Raw genomic sequence first — 17905 nt, 5'->3', positions numbered from 1 at the left:
AAAGGCATCTAGGCCAGATGCCATCACCACATCCTGTGACAAGGAGTTCCACAGATTAATTACACACTGGGTAAAGAAATATTTTCTTTTGCCTCAATTTTAGTGGATGCCCTCTGGTTCTAGTGTTGTGGGAGAGGGAAAAGAACATCCCTTTATCTATCCCAACTATCAAAGCAGGTGAGACAGATCCAAGTTTGCCCATCTCTGCTCATCTCTGTAGCAAAGAGAAGGGAAAGGCTTTCAAACAGAGATCGAAAGCATGGTCTACACTGCACTCACCGATCTTGCCCATCCATGAACAGGTGTTGTCAGAAGCTTCTGCATCATCACAGGGGCTCAGAAGCCCAGTTGTGAATGGGGAGGGTGGGTCAAGACAGTACTGTTGCCATGTGCTTGGTGGAGTGACTCATGGCAGTCTGACACTCACTCAAGGGACAAAATGTGTTGAATAAGGAACTGCAAACGGGAAATCAACATCAGCCTTCTCCGATTACGACATACTTAGGCAAAGCTAGCTTTCTGTGCCTTTCAGGATCTATTCCGTGGGCAAACAGAGGATGTCAGCACCCACGACTGACAAACTGGCATTTCTCATTCACTTTAAAGTGAAAGGAATGGCAGAGAGAAAGCCAAATGACTGATGGGATATTGGATTCTCAAGACCCTGAGGATGGATTAACTCTCCATCCTTCAATGCCATCTGTCATTCCTTGCTTGCCTTAGTGTCCCGAAGGACTTACAGACTCCAAGCCAGCACAGAGTGGAATGAGAAAGGAAGCTGGAGAAGAGGGCAGGGGTGGAAAAACAACAACTGAAAAATTAATATTCAATTATGCAAACACAAGAAAAGTGGAATGAATCAATCTGTGCCAAAAGCAGATAAGTGGTGGCCTCCAGCCCAGAGAAACTTCTGCCTGCTGGAAGATAAGGAGGACTTCCCCCACACAAAACCATTTTCTGCTTCCTCTCTCCCCTCCAGGACACATCCTGGCCTATCCAGCCTCCCCTCTGTCTCTCTTCCTGTGTCTTATACTGCTGGGCCTGGGGTTTTCAAAGGGAAGCCTTGAGGATGGGAGGCAAGTGGACAATGGGAGAGGTGGCTTTTGCATTCATTTCCCTTCCCCACTGTGCAGCCACAGCCTGTGTGTTTTTTCCATTGCAGATCTGTCATTCTTTCCCCCCCCCCCAACTCTACAGCTGTAGCTGGATTAGAAGATGGAAGCCAGGTGATGAATGAGGAGATACTAGCAGAAAAGGCTGAGCTGGGGGAATTGGTATCTCTCCACTGGCCCGGGGCTTATGGCAACAATTAATGCATTTGACTGCCTGCGGATGCTGATAGCGACAAAGCAGTATGTGGATGTGTGCAGATTTTGCAGTCGGGGTGGAAAGGGAAGCCGTCGGCTCATATGCCATCCCTGCCTGCCTTTCGCATTCAGTCCCTGTGAGTAGCACAGCAATAATCCTGAAAGACAGAGATGTGGGGATAAGAGGCTGGCTGCAAATGTACAGGGAAGGTAGACAAATGGCGGCGCACACAAGGCCTTGTGCATCAGGCGGAAAGCAGCCCATCTGGATGGCTGAATCTCACCTGCTGATAACGCTGCTATCCCTTGTAAAAAAGCACTGGGCTGTTTATGGGACAGATGGGGTATTTGTACTCAGTTCTGCCTCTGAGCAGTACCCCTGTGGTGCTGTTGTCTCCCCCTGGTGGTCACTCCAGAGGTCACAGGGCGCTGTACAGTGTTCCATTGCTAGAATTCCAGTGGTGACCAAGCCTTCACTCAAACATATCCAAGAGCTGTTTTTGCTCAGCCTATTTGGATGTTTGATATGAAGAAAGGCGAGAGAAGATTGGAAAGTCTGCTGGAAATGACAAAGAAATAATAAAGTTAGACAATTTAGAGCGCAATCCTGAGTGCTTAATTGGCTGGCGCAAGTCCCTTGCACCAGCTGAAGAGTGTTGCAAATGTGCTGTAAGGCATGGCATGTCTGCACCTCTTTTTGAGTCGGTGAGGTTGGAGCAAGGATGCAAGCCGGCTTCCCCACACCAGATCAAGACGTGGTCAAGATACATTTGGAACAGCAGCGGGCTGCTGGCGCAGGGGTTTGAGGAAGACGTTTTGTGGGTGTTCCAGGGCACGGGGAAGGTGGGCAGTGGGAAGACCAGTGGGTGAGCTGGGCCAGGGAGGGGGTGGCACTGGCCTCCGGCACTTAGGAGGCCTCTAGCCTTCTAACCCCCTTCCCGAGCAGCCCGGCCTAACACCAGGCTGCTTGGATCTGCACCACCTGTTTAGCTGGTGCAGTTCCTAGTAGCCCCATTGCACTGGCTGGGGCAGTGCTCAGGGTAAGGGGAAATACCTTCTTGCCCTGAGTTGCGCCATAGCCACCTCCAACCCTGCGTTGGATACAGCGCAGGCCAGCCTGCCTGCTTTTTCCAATGTAAGTTAGGATTGAGGTTATGATGACGGTCTGGTGTACCATCAGGTAAGAAGAGACAACCGAGGTTTTTGTGCACTACAAATGGGACCGGGGAGAGGCCACCACTCAGTGGTAGTTGCAGGGAGTCCCATCTTCAGTCTGTGGCATCCAGGGCTGGCTTTGTTTCAGAACAAACTATCCTTGGTGCCTTGGTGACTCCCTCTTATGCTTAGGTGGCCAAGGGAGATGCTTCACAATCAGCACATGAAAGCTAAGGGGATCTCAGGGACTGGAACTGGGCCCTTGGCAGCTCCCTAATGATGCTGGCCACTTCCCTAATGCTGGCCTTGGCAGTAGCAAGACACCCCGTTTCAGTAATTATTGCCAGACAGCCAACAGTACCAAGGTAGATGGATTGACAGTCTGATTCTATATAAGGCAAATCCATAAGGTAATAGGGTAGTGAGTTGGCTCTCCAGTGATCATGAATAGGTCTATCCTTGCAGGTGTGCCTTAAAACTGCACCTGATCAGGGTCTGACAGCCCAGTTTCCAGCACCAGTGCAGCTGTGCCAGCAGGGCACCAGCTGCATTCTGTGGTGGTGATGGGGCAGTCATGAAGACCTGCACAAGGTAAAGGAACATTAGTTCCCTTATCAGTCCTGGCTGGCCTTAGGAAAACACCCCCTAAATGTGCCCCTATATGCTCCTGAAAAAGGGGGGGAATGCTGTTTATATTTTTTGGTTGAATTGACAGCTCTGTTTGTTTTTTCAAGGCCCACATGATCATAAGCCTGAATAAAAAGGTACTTGGGGTATAAAGTGCTGATGTGTATGATTGATCAGAGCTAGCCTTGAGTTTACTTGGACCTATACAATATTACTGAGTTACTGTGACCATGTATTATGGGAAGGGATAAACCACTCAGGTGAATAGAATGCTATAAGATTTTAGCTCACTCTGCCTGCTAGAGCTGACCTGAGGCCTCCCAGCTCCAGTGCTGCAGTAGTGCATTTTGAAGCTTGCCGTGACCCAGTTCCTCCTCCAAGAGTACATAACAAAATTCCTTCCTTTAAATTCCTTCATTAGATTGTTCCCCCCCTCCCCATGGCCCACTTTGAAACATATGATCTAGCAATTCATTTCATCTCGAACTATTGGAATGGGCTGCAATAGTTTAAAAGAAATGTGTAAAAAAGTGCGATTAAAAACAGATCAATATAAAAGAGATATTAGACCACAATCCCATGTGTGTTGATTGAGAAGGTCCACTTACTTCTACTGCCTGTGTCTCCTGGGGCTCTTCATCCAATGAAATAGCCTCCACTCTCTTCCCTGGGGACATGATTTGGGCTTACCTTTCCTCCTCCTTCCCTTAGGGTGCAATCCTATCCTGCGCTGGAACAGGCAAGCCAGGAGGCTTGCGCTGTATCCAGCGCAGGATAGTGGCCATAAGCGGCTCAGCCAGAGGCAAGGGGAAACATTTCCCCATACCTCTGGGTAAGGGCTGCTGGCCCCTACGGGTCTCCTCATATTTGCTCCACCTCTTCAGGTGGCACAAGTCAGAGGAGAGCGGAGAGCCTGAAGCCACTCCGTTCTCCCTGGGAACGGGGGTTGGGATTTGGCATAACTGCGGGATCCCAGCCCCGCCTCCAGGGCTGTCCACTGCCCGCCCTCCTGCCGCCCAGGAATGCCTCCCTCCCACCTCCTCCCTGCTTATCTTTGGTCCTAGCGTCGGCACATCCAAGCCAAGCCAGGGCGCTCAGAGGAAGCCTGCATAGAGTCTTCTGTCAGCCTCTCTGAGCGCCGGACCAGCTTCCTTCTGAGAAGGTGCAAATGTGCCTTATGGCACATTTTGTGATCCTCCTGGGCCAAGTCAAGGGCAAGATTGCGCCCTTAGGCAAACTTCCCAGTTTGCCTTCTGCTGCACCTGATACTCCTTCTCAGCTCAGGCTCTTTGAAATATTTTTCAGAGGCACCACCTGAGATGTTACTAGACAGCATCAAGAACCAAGATGTAGGTCTCTTGTTGTCTTGTGTGCTCCCTGGGGCTATTTGGTGGGCCACTGTGAGATACAGGAAGCTGGACTAGATGGGTCTATGGGCCCTATCCAGTGGGGCTGTTACGTTCTTAGCATCATTGCTCCTCCTGTAGTGGAAATGCAAGCCATGTGCTCCTACCCACTCCCCCTCTACTACACCCCTGACCAGCACATTAAGCAGTGTGCCAAATGCTCCCCCCACACTTGGTGACAGAGGTGTACCTAGAAGCCCTGGCACCCGAGTCAGTGACATACTAACATCATGTGGCATAGTGATGTCACTTCTGGGTTCTACCTGGAGGAAAAGCCTCTGGCAGCTTTGTGCTCCCCTTGTTTCTCCTGTGGAGGTTCCCCTTTGAAGAGGCACCACTTGAAGACGGCACCACTGACCAAAAGGAACAGGGTGTTCCCTGTCCTCCTCTGCTTATGGAGTTCTCTTGGTTCTCTATGCTTACGGAGAACTGTAAGCAGCGCAAGGCACTCATGCACTCTCCTTGGCCTAGCACCCCAGGCAGGTGCCCCTCAGGCTCCACTTTTGTTACACCTTTGCTTTGTGGGACACTGTCTCAGTCATTCCTCCTCCTGCTCTCTAAATTTGAGAAGAAAAACAAGTATATAACAAAAGAGGACGTGTGGATGAGAGGAGAAGGGTGGGCTAGAGCAGGGCTGCTCAAACCTGGCCCAGGTTCAGGTGGATCCGTCTGCCCGGTGAGTGGCCCTGTTCATTCCACCTCTGTGTGACTCCTCCTCTGGGTAGATCTGGCCTCTGGAACACTCTGGGCAGTCAAGTCTGCCTGAACATCCTGTTGCACAGCCTTCTGAATGTCAGGCAACAGAAGTGACTGCCCAGAGTGCCCCTGTGCCCAAATCTACCCAACTGAAGAGCCGCATGGAGGCCGAATGAAAAGCTGCTGTCTGGGGCCACATTTCTGATGGACCTCGGTCATGACTTTGGGCACCACTGGGCTAGAGTGTCAGAGACTGTCCTCTCCTCCACACTTCCTCTTTCACTCCATTCTCCTTTTCTTTTTCAAAATTGGGGAATGGAAGCAGTGGAGATGGGTTAGGGGAGCTCCTCATGCAGGCTGGCTCTGGTGCCTGGAAGTGTATGAACGCTTGAGAGCATGGGCCCGTGAGGTGGAGTCAGGTCCTCAGTGATGAGTTGACCTCATTAAATAAGGCAATGGTGCAGTACCAAACTGCATTCTGGAACATTCATATATCCACATATTAAAAATGGTGCAAAACTGCCTCCACCCTTTTCTTACTTCCAATATATTCCACCTATCACTGACATATTTGAAGAAGCCTGAAGAGGCTTAGTGGATAAATCTACTGCTGTGGAAAATGATGTTCAAAGGGTGCAAAAATCCTGCACCCTCCCCTGCCTTTCTCCTTACCTCGACCTCCTCGCACATCTTTTGTTCCTGCTTGAGGAAACTGTGCCCGAGAAGCAGTGTTGTGATCTTTCATCATCATCATCATCATCATTAATTTGGCCCTGCGAAATGCTGCTTTTGTGTATTTGAGAAGGTTCGAAGTGTCTGAATTTGTTCTTATGAGTCCTGAGACTTAAAGCTTATTTAAATGAATGGCAGATACATTTCCTGGCTGCATTTGTGATAATCCTTGAAGCCTTGATCCAAAGACAATAGCACAATATCCAATCCACACACAATGGGCTGGATCTTGAATAATGATAACCGCACTGCTTGGGGCTCCTATTTGTGTGTGTGTGTGTGTGTGTGTGTGTGTGTGTGTGATGTTGTGTTTTGTGTGTGTGTATTTGTGTGTGTGTGTGTGTCTACAGTTGCTAAAGCATTAGAATGCATACCTACACATCTCCCTCTCCCTATAAAAAGTCACAGAATACTGCTGGCTTTGCAGGGGAAGGGTTCTGTCACTCACCCCCGCTGGAAAACAACACATCCAGTTGCTGCCTGGAACACTTACACAACCACATCTTTAGCCGCACAATCACGACAGCAATGGGTGTGCTATCTCGGGGAAGCATCGCATTTTCCGTGGAACCAGATCTTGCAGTTTGAATGCTCAAGAAATGTGATATGTCCATGTGGTGATGGGGAGCCCAATACACTCCATGCATCAATCTTCCCCAAGCACTCTCAGGTTCCTCAAGGGGTGATTGAGGCATGCTACTGCTACCTGCCATGGCTGTTGTTGCTCTGTCAGCCTAAGCCGGGGGGAGGGATAGATTTTGATAGAGGAAAGATAGGGGTGCCAATAGGCAAGGTGTTTCCCAGAATCCTCTGCACTCAAACACGTACATTCTAAGCCCTTGTCCCTTTTTGCCATGAATGATCTATCCAACAGCAAGGAGACAGCTCACTCGGAGTTCCTTCTTTGACCAGACAGTTAGGACCTGTAAAAAAAATAGGGGAAATTTATTAACATGTAGAAGGAAATAGGCAAATCTCAAACTAGGCAAAATCACATACTTGAACTGAGAGGTGAAACAAGATACAGTCAAAACCAGGTCTAACTAGACAGCCCTCCTGGAGAAAGACACAGATCCATGTTCACGCCCTTGACAAGAGGGAGTGGTCAGCATGTGGTTAACTGTATAAAACATGCAGCCTCTCAAACCAACCTTCCCTTTTTATGGATCTTGGGGAACTGGTGTTCGCATTGGCTAGTGGGAAAACCAAGTTCAGCCTCTCAGACCTCCCGTATACTATGGTCAGGTTGTTGGACATATAAAATGCTCAAATGCAATGACATCACTAGGGTTTGCATCACCCTGTGCGGGAGGCCTGCACATCACCGTTATGATGGACCTCCTTCCATGCAGTGTGCGGGTCAACGACCCAGGTGGTGGGTGCAGTGACGCACCATTGCTTTGCCCTGCTGGTTTTTTTTGCTATAACTTTTGATAGAATAGAGGTATTTCAATGCAGTTTGTTTCATTGCATTCTGCATGAAATTACACATCAAATGATAGATAACATGGTGGTATTATTCAAAAATGTCAAGATTTAAAAAACCTTGGTCAGTAGTGGTGTCACCCTTCCCCCCCCTCGTGCATGTCACCCGGTGCAGCCTGTACTCCCTGCACCCTGCTAGTGATGCCACTGCTCAGATATAAGCAAAACCTAGCAGGGTTCAAGTAGGCCTTGCCTCACTCATTGTTCTGCAGGGGGCAGGTATCAGTCACAGTGGTGCAGCCAATATACATTTGGAGAGAAGCCCTCTAGAGTAAGTCTGATGAATGAGCTGGTTCTCCAGGTGGTGGAAACAAACCAATAACAGGGAATGGCCAATATAGGCAGTGACCCAGAGGCATCTGGCTGGATGCTGTTGGAAATACAGTGATGAAGTAGGTGGGCCTCTGGGCTGATCTGACAAGGCAAACCCCATCACTAAGTGATTTGGTCACTAAATGAAAATTTCTTGCCAGGTGCCAGGATGCCTCATGGAAGACTCTGGAGGCCTCTGTTTCATGCAGGGCATCTTTGGCCCCCAGAATGGCCTGCAGATTATTCTCAAAGGCACTTCTGGTGGCTTCTGAAAACCCGAGACCCCCATGGCCTTCTAGGAGGCATCCTGGCACCTCATAAGCAAATGGCTTTCATTTCTAAACTGCTTTTCATATCCGGCCATTGTATACCCAGTACAGACCATTGTATATCCGGTGTGTCATTAGCCAGCACCATGTAGTCAGACCATGGTAGTCAGACCTTTTCTGTTGTCCACCTTGGGAGCTATCTGAGGTCCTGACAGCCAAGATTAGTCTGGTACCCCTGCCCAAACTCTTGCCTCTCTTTGGAGCAGTTCAAAGTCCTGTCCTCACTCCTTCCTGGACTCTTGCCTCTGTTTTGGATCCCTGCTCCAGCTGAACGCTGGCTGAGTGAACAATTCCACCTAAAACAGGACACAAATGAACAAAGTTTGCCCCCCGAAGTGCATTTTCCCCCTTCTCCTCCCCCCCCCCCAATATTTTTTTTCTAGTGCTGCCACTGCCCATCAGGTCAGAGTCTGACCCACCCACCGGTCGGAGACCCATGTCCTAAGGAAGAGGGGAAGTTCGACATCTGAAGACATGAAATCAAATCAGTTCCCTCAATATTGTTGCCAGGGCCCGACAAAAGCGATGGTAGGCTATAAGAGCCATACTTTGTCTGCAAAAATCCTCCGAGCCTCATTACAGTGATGACTTTTTTGTGCACTGTAATTAGGCTTGAGAGATGTTCAGATGTTTGCTCATGCTTCTCCTTCTCCCTCTGGCCCACCCCTGACATCTGATGACATTCCTGCCACTACTTTTCTTTCCCTGCGGGAGTCCACCAATGAAACACAAAGGGAGGGGAATGCTTGATCTGCAACCCCGGATGACAGGCAGAACTAGGGACTCTCCGAGAGATTGCTTTTTATAACTCTGATGAGAAATTAACCATGCAGCGCAGTGCCCTGGGCAGGGTTTGCCGCTTTGGGCTCACTGAAGGAGCGGCAGAGGTGGGGGGAGAGAAGCAATTTTTTCTCCCCTCACCATCTGTATCTTTCTGGCAAATTCTGATTTTGCTCAACTGCTGGTTAAACACTGAGGAATCCCTCTGTCTCTTCCATCCTTGTCAGTCCATTCCTTATTGTAGCTAAAATTGTAAAAAAACAGGAAGGGAAATCACCCATCAGAGATTTTTGCCAGAAGGTCACACTTCAAGGCACATCAACCTTCAAAAGGTTCCGGTGTGCCACTGCTTCTGGGCCAACCCATAGGGCTGTGGCACAAGATCTCCCACAACCTAATGTCACGGTCCCCCTTGCTCATAGCTGCGCCACACCAAATACTGCCCCCTTGCATGGCAGCGCGCCAACCGCTTTCGCTCAGTTCTCCCGCTCTCTGGGTTCGAAAAGGAAAAGGTGAACGGAATGGAAGAAGGGGGAGGAGGGAATGGTCGCCCCCAGCATCTTCTTCTTGTGTGATGGTGGGTCAACTCTGCCGGTCCTTCTCCCACAATGGGGATTTGAAAAGGAAGAATAGAGAAGAAGTATGGAGGAGAGGAGAATGATGGCCTGGAGTGCTGGACAACCCAATTCGATACTGTACTGAAGCAGTGGGGCAGCTAGGCCCATGCAGTTGAGCAGGCTGGAAGTCTTCTTGGGGTAAGGGAACATTTGTTCCCTTGCCCTTTGTAGAGCCCCAACCTACTTAATGGAGCTACTTGGAGCTATGCCAGGCACAGAACCAAGTAGCTCCGTGTAGGGCTTTCAGGCCTGGGACTGGAGTTAGGATGTGATGGAGGTCTCCTCTGCCGTTCCTGCCACTTCCCGAACTTGAACCATCCCACCTTCTCCTGCCCCAAAACACCCCTTCCCCACCTCCATTCTACCCTCCCACCACCACCTGGAGCAGCACTTACCTGCCCTGGTGGCTGTCAGGCAGATGGGATGGCCCAGACCTTCACTCTGGTGCCACTTACTTGTGGCATGTCGAAAAGCACTTTTTATGCTTTTAATAACACCCAGTAACAGCGCTGTGGCTGCCATGCTGGCACTGCCCATCAATAGGATTGGATTTGGAGACCCTGTGGCCTTCCACTCTGCTCTCTTCCACATGTTTTCTCCATTCCCCTGTTCTTTCTCAAATCCAGGCAGTGCAACGATTAGGAGGAAGTGGAACAGCAGAGGTGGGCAAATGTTATCAAGCGGAAGATAGCAACTGTTGGCCTCATTGGCAAAGTAAGCCTATCTCTTTTAACCCCTTTACATTGCCAATCTATTTTAACCCTCTGGCCTGCCCAAGGGACAGCTCGTGCCCATTATAGTTGAAGTCCAGGAACATCTGTCTTAGTAGCACCTTGTAACTCTGCCTGGCTACCTGATGAGGAGTTCCATTTGTGATGTTGGCAAGCCTGGAAACAGGTTTCATGGAATGGGGTTGAAAAATGTGATACCATCTTCTTGGCTGTGCTCTTTGTGAAGCACGAGAGGCCAGTCAGTCTCTTTTACAAGTCACACTCTTGAACAAGAGATGCTCTTGTTGATTTAGATATAGATTTATCAAGAGATGGGTAAGAGGAGAAGTGGAGGCAGGTGACATGTAACCAAGTGTGGCTTTCCATACAGATAGTGTGTGTTTGCTAATTTGGTCCCAGAGGCATCACTAGGGCTTGTGTCACCCAGGTTGACAGCTCATTGTATCACCCCCGTGAAAGACCTCTTCCTGTACCAGACCATACAGAATAAATTACAATGTCATATGTGCAGCCTAAATGAAGAGGTATCAGTAGGTTGGTGTCATCCCTCATTAACTTTATTTCAATATATAACAGTACAGGTCACCCAACAATCAGTAACCAACAAAAAACCAGTGGCCAATTTGATGACACTCACACAACCGAACAAGAGTTTTAGTATTAGCTCTAATACATGGAAATGAGAGTTGACTCATATTAACACCTTATTAGTTCTCTGCTGTGTCATAGTCACACTTCATTGCCTCTTGAAACAATCAGTCTCCTTGGTCAGTTCTCAGTTAAAGAAATTCACTTTTTGTTGCATAAGGCAGTTTTTTTTTTCTTTTCTGGTTATTTGGCTATAACTTTTGATAGAATACAGATATTTCAGTATGGTTTGTTTCATTGCATTCTGCATTAAATGATATATAACATGTCATATAATCAAATGATATATAACATGTTGGTATTGTTAAAACATACCAAGATTTTCACAATTTCGGCCAGTAGTGCATCACACTACTATAGTGTAGTGAGGTCACAATTTTGGCCTGTAGTACGGTACAATTTTGGCCACCATTTCCCAAGTGCGTCATCGGGTGCAGTCCACACTCTCCTAGTGACGCTACTGTTTTGTTCTCACTCTTTTAACCACTACCTGTTTACACAGGAAGTGGACAGGATGTGTCCCTTTTAAAAAAAATAAAAGATGGCAATTAGCCAACTTTGGGGCACATAGTCATGGGGAGGATTTTCAGCAGGAAAACAGTGCAAAGTGTTAATCCCGTCTCATTCACTACAAAGTAAACCCGACCAGTCCCTAAGTACTTGGAATTTGGGGAATGAGTTGTTGGGCAAGCTTCTCCTGGAACAGCTGTCTCAAAGGGGTTTCCAAAGCACCGGCAAAGGCTTCCCCAGTGCAGATGGCGCTTACCGTTCTGCTGGGGCGCCTCTGCAAAGTGCTTCTGTGCACCCCCATCCCTTGCCCTGTCCATTCACTTGGAATGAACACTTGGAATTCACTTGGAATGCCTGGATAGCCAGGTGCAAAGCCTGCTGGGGCATCAGAAGCAGCTGGATGCGGCAAGGAATGGGGGCTCATGGAGGTGCTTTGCAGAGGTTCCCCAGTGGAAAAGGAAGCACTATTCATGCGGGGGAGGGCTCTGAAAGGTCGCTGGATCTGGCCTGTGGGCTGGAGTCTGTAGAGCCCTGTCCTGGAATTTGCGCATAGATGGATTGAGACAGTTGTCTCAGGCAGGGGATTAGTAGATGCACCTGTACCTACCACTTTGCTCTGTCTTTCTCTGATGTTCTTCCCATTCCAGGCCTACAGAGCTTGCGTCCTGAGTACACTTCTGTACTGCAGCGAGTCATGGACTCTTCGCTCACAACAGGAGAGGAAACTGAACGCTTTCCACATGCGCTGCCTCCGACGCATTCTTGGCATCACCTGGCAGGACAAAGTTACAAACAACACAGTCCTGGAATGTGCTGTAATCCCTAGCATGTATGCACTGCTGAAACAGAGATGCCTGCGTTGGCTTGGTCATTTCATGAGAATGGATGATGGCCGGATCCCAAAGGATCTCCTCTATGGAGAACTTGTGCAAGGAAAGTGCCCTACAGGTAGACCACAGCTGCGATACAAGGACATCTGCAAGAGGGATCTAAAGGCCTTAGGAGTGGACCTCAACAAGTGGGAAACCCTGGCCTCTGAGTGGCCCGCTTGGAGGCAGGCTGTGCAGCATGGCCTTTCCCAGTTTGAAGAGACACTTGGCCAACAGTCTGAGGCTAAGAGGCAAAGAAGGAAGGCCCATAGCCAGGGAGACAGACTAGGAACAGACTGCACTTGCTCCCGGTGTGGAAGGGATTGTCACTCCCGGATTGGCCTTTTCAGCCACACTAGACGCTGTTCCAGAACCACCATTCAGAGCACGATACCATAGTCTTTCGAGACTGAAGGTTGCCAACAACAACATTCCCATTCCTGGGTTTGAAAAGGAAAAGGGGAATTGAGCAGAAGTGGAAGTGCATAGGAGAGGAGAGAGTCTGATGCTCTCGGGGCCATCATTCTCTCCATTTCCTCTTGCACTCCATTCCCCTCTTCCTTTTTGAATCTAGGGACCGGGAGCACCAGTGGTGGAAGCAGCTGACATGCTAGGTAAGGGGTGATGTACCTGCATTTGGAGTCCCAACTTTGGAGTGATGCTTTGGAGTCCCAGCCGGACTCTTCTTATGTTCTTATCTTCTTATGTGATAGTGGGGGGCGGTGGCCTTGGGCCAGCCCTGGCTGCTCCTGTGGCATCTCTTGTCTTTAGCAAACAGAGCACAGGCTGCAACAGTACAAAACCCCAGCCCATGATTACTAGAATGAAACAAACCCTGCATGCATGTGCAATGTGCATGTGCAGGCACATACTGTCTCTCTCTCACACACACAGGGCAGCACAAAAGGAACAGCAGCCACTTTGGGCCCTGCAGTCCACGGCTTGCGGCAAGGACCCAGTCCAGCACTCTGTAAATGAAGAAAGGAAGAAAACAACCCATCTGCTTTGTTTGTGTGTTTTATTCAAAATGAATCATTTGGCCGTGAGCTCTGAGCCCTCCATTAATAACCCTGACAGCTCCTCTCTGTGTGCAACGGAAGAGATGCCGATAATGAAGGTGTTACTCCAGCAGGCTTCAAGCAAGCCATCTCTCTCCTGATGGCTCCGACATCTCAATGCAAGCCTGTCAACTCCCTGCCACCGTACATAGTGAGCAGCCCTGAGGAGCAGCTTCGTCTATTCCCTGCACCACTTCAGTGCGCTGGTCGTGGGGAGACTTCTGCAGTGTTGTATGGCTCAAGCCCGCTGCTTCACTGCCCTCCCCAAGCTGTCACTGAGTTCACAGCTGCCAAAGGGGACCAATGTAAAGGAGAGAACAGAACTTTAACACAAGTCACTACATTTCACTTGGGTTGCCATCTTTCTTAATTGGCCTTGCTCCTAGGCCTTAATAGCCACCTGACTCACAAAACATGTCTTCATATAAGGGTGTTCATATACCTGAAGCTGGGAAAGAAGACCTTACTGAAAAGGCTGCTCCAATGAATTTATGATTAAGGCAAGGTTTGAACCCAGGACTTCACAGCCAGTATGAACTGCTGTGTAAGGGGTGGGGATCAAACTGGTAAAGTAGGAGGTCTTGGACCAGCCCTGACCATACACTGCTTCAGTGTTCATGCGCTGTGAGATGATGCATCCTTTCCCCATCCTGACTTCCAGAGGAGCTGGGGAGGAAGCTAACCCCAAAGGACAACAACTTATACAACTCATGTTAGCAATGAAACAGAAGTAAACAATATAGAGACAAAATATAATTGCAGCGAATTACCAGGGACACAAGTGCAGAAGTAGAATGCAACCTGCATCAATGTGCTTATAGATGTGGTAGCCAACTTTTTCTCCTGGTAGGGCTCCTGTGCCTTTACGTGCTGCATAACAGGCAGAAATTCAGTAGGTGAAAAATGGCACCTGCTAATTTTTGCCTGTTGTGAAAGCAAACAGTCCTTCCCCACCCCCACAAATGGTAACCCTATCATAGAACAAGGTAGAGAGGTAGCAACAGATGACTCCAGCAAGCAACAGACTACATAAACAGCTAAGAACAGTCTAGGGAATTAGGGCATTTATTTACTCTTGGATGGAATTAACGTCTCTTGTAAATAGAGCCTATGTCTAGATAGTATCCAGTACACTTGTTAAGTGATCCCTGCTCCGACTAAGACACACATTTCCCCAGGCCTGAATGTTATCATCCTACAGACTTCTTTTCTAATCTTACCTTGTAGGATAGTAGAAGGCTTGAGTGCCTCTATCTACTCCCCCTCCCACTTACTCCCTGGATTTCAAAAGGATGAGAACAGAGTGGGGGAGGAAGTGTGGCAGAGGAGCAAATGGCAGGCCAGAGTGTCAGTGAGACCATCTAGCCCACACAACTCTTCTCCTCCACACTTCTGCTTCAACCTCCTTTTTCTTTTCAAATCCAGGGAGCAGGAGGTAGAGCAGAAAAGGGGATGGCTGGTGCACAACCAGGTGAGTATGTGTGTGTGTGTGGGGGGGGGGGGGGGAAGGCAGCATTTGGTATATTATCTCAGGTACTGGGAGATCTTGAGCCAGCCCTATGTGTTAAGGTATGCCAGAGGACTTTCTCTCCTCCCTCTTAATGGGCCCAGTTCCCCAAGCGTGGACCCAGTTCTTAATGGCCCAGTTCCCCAAGCATGAACTACCTGTACAGTGTCAATTCCTCTTCAACCTCTGCCTCTTTGGGCGATAACTTCAAAATATCCAGGCTATGGTGAGGACCAAAACAAATCAGGGTTCAGACTGACAGTGGAGAATGGTTCCAAGATTTCATATTACCCGCTTTAGCCTGTTCTAGAAAAGAGACGCTTGAGGGGGGACATGATTGAGACATACAAAATTATGCAGGGAATGGACAGAGTGGATAGGGAGATGCTCTTTACACTCTCACATAATACCAGAACCAGGGGACATCCACTAAAATTGAGTGTTGGGCGGGTTAGGACAGACAAAAGAAAATATTTCTTTACTCAGCGTGTGGTCGGTCTGTGGAACTCCTTGCCACAGGATGTGGTGCTGGCGTCTACCCTAGACGCCTTTAAAAGGGGATTGGACAAGTTTATGGAGGAAATATCCATTATGGGGTACAAGCCATGATGCGTATGCGCAACCTCCTGATTTTAGAAATGGGTTATGTCAGAAAGCCAGATGCAGGGGAGGGCACCAGGATGAGGTCTCTTGTTATCTGGTGTGCTCCCTGGGGCATTTGGTGGGCCGCTGTGAGATACAGGAAGCTGGACTAGATGGGCCTATGGCCTGATCCAGTGGGGCTGTTCTTATGTTCTTATGTTCTTATCATTGTGGTTAACATTGCCACCTACCTGCACTGGAAAAGGCTCAGATCAGCTGTTGGCACAGAAAGCAATGCATCACTCAGGGAACCAAGGACCAAGACACATGCCTCAGTTGCTTCTGGGGACTCCTGGCTTGTGACAAACGGGTCAATGGCAGCTTCTGCTCATGGCAAACATCTTCTAGTTTTCATGCCAATTTAAGAGGCTTCTTATTATGGAGAATGAGTGTGTCTGGGGTGGGAGTGGTGGAGGCAGTGGCATAGCTGAGGGAGTGCAGGGGGTAGCAATGGCACCGGCCAACAAGTTTTAGGGGGGCAACAAGCTGAGCTTGACACTAGTGTTCAAAGCAGTGAAAAACTTGGTATGTATGAATAATGCTATCATGTTATGTATCATTGGAAAGGAAATTTAATGCTGAATGCAATGAAACAAACTGCACTGGAATATCTATATTCTATCAAAAGTTATGGCCAATTAACCATAAAACTTTTGATTTAATTATTTACTTACTTACTAAATTAAATTTGTTTTTTTTCATGTGGGGGAAGCTACAAAATCTTCTTTGGCCCCGGATAGCAGATGCCTTAGCTATGCCACTGCCCCATTTTTCACTTTTTTAAAAGTCTGGGTGTGATGTCACTTCCGGGGCATCATTTTGCACTCAGCACCGGGTTGCACTTTCGTTAGCTATGCCACTGGACTGTGGAAGAATGCACAGAGGGAGTGAGCTCAATTGCAGCTTGTGATTTCTGACAAGGGATGAGCCATTCAGATGACTCCCATATGGCGTGGGCAAGGCAGGGAGCCAACCATGGTTGCTAGCCAAGAGCAATCATGGGCACAGAGTACAGAGTACCATATTTGGTTGTGCAAGTCCAGAATGGAGAAAGCACCAAGAGGACACAAACAAACAATTAGCTTATTACAGTCTTCAGGCACCTCACACCATATACCAAACACCACTTTGCCTTGGGTGGTGACTTGCTATCTCAAAGCCACTCCCCCATATTGGGCACTGTGCCAACAATCTCCTATGCTCCTTCTGGTTTTGTAAAGGAGAAGCCGAAGAGGAAATGTGAAGGAGTAGTAACCTAGAACATCAGAGTACTCTAGGTACTCTAGGAGTACCCATCCCCTCCTCTACCACTGAATGCATCGCCTGCCTTTTGGGTATGCCTGGCAGGGGAAAGGTGGGGGATAGAATTTGGCCATAAGTCAATTAAAAATATTTTGATCCTCTGTGTTCCAGACTAACTGGGTAGCAGATTTTAAAAACATGCTTTGTGTGCTTTTTAAAAATGCTTTTTTGAAATACCAGTACAGGTACTTATTTAAAAAAAAAAACTGCAGATGGCAAGCAATATCTTAAAAGAGGGATTATTTCCTATCTGAGATAGAAGGGAATACATCTCTTTTCAGACACAACTCCAAAGCCCATCCCAAAGCCATTTAAAAATAGCTTTTTTTCCCCCTTGATGATCTTTTCTCTCTCTCATGTGCATGCAAGTTTGTTGAATCAATCAATAAAAACACATGATTAGTAAACTAAGGGGTGTGTGTGTGTGTGTGTGTGTGTGTGTGTGAGAGAGAGAGAGAGAGAGAGAGAGAGAGAGAGAGAGAGAGAGAGAGAGAGAGAGCGCACTGATCCTGCATGTTCTTTGTGCTTCTGTTAGTCATGGGAAAGGCCAATGAATTTGTGTTTATCATCAGACACCAAAGCAAGCCTCCCTGGAAATCCTACTGAGCCCCCACTCCTAGTGCCTGAACACTTTAATCTTACTTTTAATCCTTAAGGACTAGAAACTTGAATCTCTCTCCTTTTTTAAATTAAAAACTCAGAAACACAAGCAGCTGCTGTCTGGGAAATTAACAGATCTTGTTCTGGCATCAGTATTGAGACAATCAATTAATTTGGTAGACAGTGGAGGATAAAGAGAAAACTTCTACCAGTTCAGTACCTCCGATAACAATGGAACAGGCCAATTGTCCATCTAGCCAAGTACTATCAACAAATTTTTCAGCACAGTGTTTCATGGCATACAGGTGGTTGTGTGTGTGTGTGTGTGTGTGTGTGTGTGTGTGTGTGTGTGTGTGTGTGTGAGAGAGAGAGAGAGAGAGAGAGAGAGAAAACAGCCAACCACAGCTATATCTCAGAAATGGTTTCCCATCATCTCAGGTCAAGGCCCCTGTCAGGAAACTGCTGAGCTGGAGATACTGAGCATTGGACACTTGGGTGACAACCAAAAAAATATCCCTCACCTTGGGTAATTGTCCTTTGTTGAGTATTACAAGGTTCCTTTAGGCATGACCAGTCTCTTCTCATTTGGGGG

This window comes from Tiliqua scincoides, chromosome 8, assembly GCF_035046505.1.
Source record: "Tiliqua scincoides isolate rTilSci1 chromosome 8, rTilSci1.hap2, whole genome shotgun sequence".
NCBI lineage: Eukaryota > Metazoa > Chordata > Lepidosauria > Squamata > Scincidae > Tiliqua > Tiliqua scincoides.
Note: the sequence above shows the minus strand (reverse complement) of the source record.